Raw genomic sequence first — 2,238 nt, 5'->3', positions numbered from 1 at the left:
CCCACTAGAGGGGAACAACTCGATGTCTTCCGAACATGTTCGACAAATGCCAGTCAACCGCACTAAGAGGGACAACTCGATGTCTCCCGAACATGTTCGACAAAGTGCCCAGTCAACCCGCACTAAGAGGGGAACAACTCGATGTCTCCCGCATGTTCGACAAAGTGCCCAGTCAACCCGCACTAAGAGGGGACAACTCGATGTCTCCCGAACATGTTCGACAAAGTGCCAGTCAACCCGCACTAGAGGGGAACAACTCGATGTCTCCCGAACATGTTCGACAAAGTGCCCAGTCACACGCACTAAGAGGGAACAACTCGATGTCTCCCGAACATGTTCGAAAGTGCCAGGTCAACCCGCACTAAGAGGGGACAACTTGATGTCTCCCGAACATGTTCGACAAGTGCCCAGTCAACCGCACTAAGAGGGGAACAACTCGATGTCTCCCGAACATGTTCGACAAAGTGCCCAGTCAACCCGCACTAAGGGGAACAACTCGATGTCTCCCGACATGTTCGACAAAGTGCCCAGTCAACCCGCACTAAGAGGGGAACACTCGATGTCTCCCGAACATGTTCGACAAAGTGCCCAGTCAACCCGCACTAAGAGGGGAACAACTCGATGTCTCCCGAACATGTTCGACAAGTGCCCAGTCAACCCGCACTAAGAGGGAACAACTCGATGTCTCCCGAACATGTTCGACAAGTGCCCAGTCACGCACTAAGAGGAACAACTCGAGGTCTCCTGAACATGTTCGACAAGTGCCCAGTCAACCCGCACTAAGAGGGGAACAACTCGATGTCTCCCGAACATGTTCGACAGTGCCCAGTCAACCCCACTAAGAGGGGAACAACTCGATGTCTCCCGAACATGTTCGACAAAGTGCCAGGTCAACCCGCACTAAGAGGGGAACAACTCGATGTCTCCCGAACATGTTCGACAAAGTGCCCAGTCAACCCGCACTAAGAGGGGAACAACTCGATGTCTCCCGAACATGTTCGACAAAGTGCCCAGTCAACCCGCACTAAGAGGGGAACAACTCGATGTCTCCCGAACATGTTCGACAAAGTGCCCAGTCAACCCGCACTAAGAGGGGAACAACTCGATGTCTCCCGAACATGTTCGACAAAGTGCCCAGTCAACCCGCACTAAGAGGGGAACAACTCGATGTCTCCCGAACATGTTCGACAAGTGCCCAGTCAACCCGCACTAAGGGGAACAACTCGAGGTCTCCCGAACATGTTCGACAAAGTGCCCAGTCAACACGCACTAAGAGGGGAACAACTCGAGGTCTCCCGAACATGTTCGACAAAGTGCCAGGTCAACCCGCACTAAGAGGGGAACAACTCGATGTCTCCCGAACATGTTCGACAAAGTGCCCAGTCAACCCCCACTAAGAGGGGAACAACTCGATGTCTCCCGAACATGTTCGACAAAGTGCCCAGTCAACCCCACTAAGAGGGGAACAACTCGATGTCTCCCGAACATGTTCGACAAAGTGCCCAGTCAACCCCCACTAAGAGGGAACAACTCGATGTCTCCCGAACATGTTCGACAAGTGCCAGGTCAACCCGCACTAAGAGGGGAACAACTCGAGTCTCCCGAACATGTTCGACAAAGTGCCCAGTCAACCCCCACTAAGAGGGGAACAACTCGAGGTCTCCCGAACATGTTCGACAAAGTGCCCAGTCAACCCCCACTAAGAGGGGAACAACTCGATGTCTCCCGAACATGTTCGACAAAGTGCCCAGTCAACCCCACTAAGAGGGGAACAACTCGATGTCTCCCGAACATGTTTGACAAAGTGCCCAGTCAACCCGCACTAAGAGGGAACAACTCGAGGTCTCTCGAACATGTTCGAAAAGTGCTGATTTTGCTGTGATCGACTTATGCGAAATGGCGACATTTCTGAAGTTAGCTTGCACAGATGTCGATCAAAGAGGATGTTTAGAGAGTTAGTCAAATTTTGGCGGTTTGGTACAAGGTGGTCAGAATCGGTCTTCAAGGAGGATGTTGCAGCGACTGGTGCTCCGGTTTAATTTTTACTATATATGAGGGCAGGTGCTCCGCGAATGAGTGCGAGTGCGAAACAAAACTCGCTCGTCGTGGTGGGATAGGCGGCTGCTCTCGATCGGTTGCTGCCTTTCCTGCGGCCTTCGGGCGAAGAGGCGCTGCGTTCTCTGAAGTTTTGCTTAGGCGCGAATGTTGTGCACAATGTCCTTTGGACAAGGTGAACAC

This window comes from Dendronephthya gigantea, unplaced genomic scaffold (genome assembly GCF_004324835.1).
Source record: "Dendronephthya gigantea isolate DGI-Jeju-01 unplaced genomic scaffold, DenGig_1.0 000609F, whole genome shotgun sequence".
Taxonomy (NCBI): domain Eukaryota; kingdom Metazoa; phylum Cnidaria; class Anthozoa; order Malacalcyonacea; family Nephtheidae; genus Dendronephthya; species Dendronephthya gigantea.
This window is presented reverse-complemented; position numbering follows the sequence as displayed.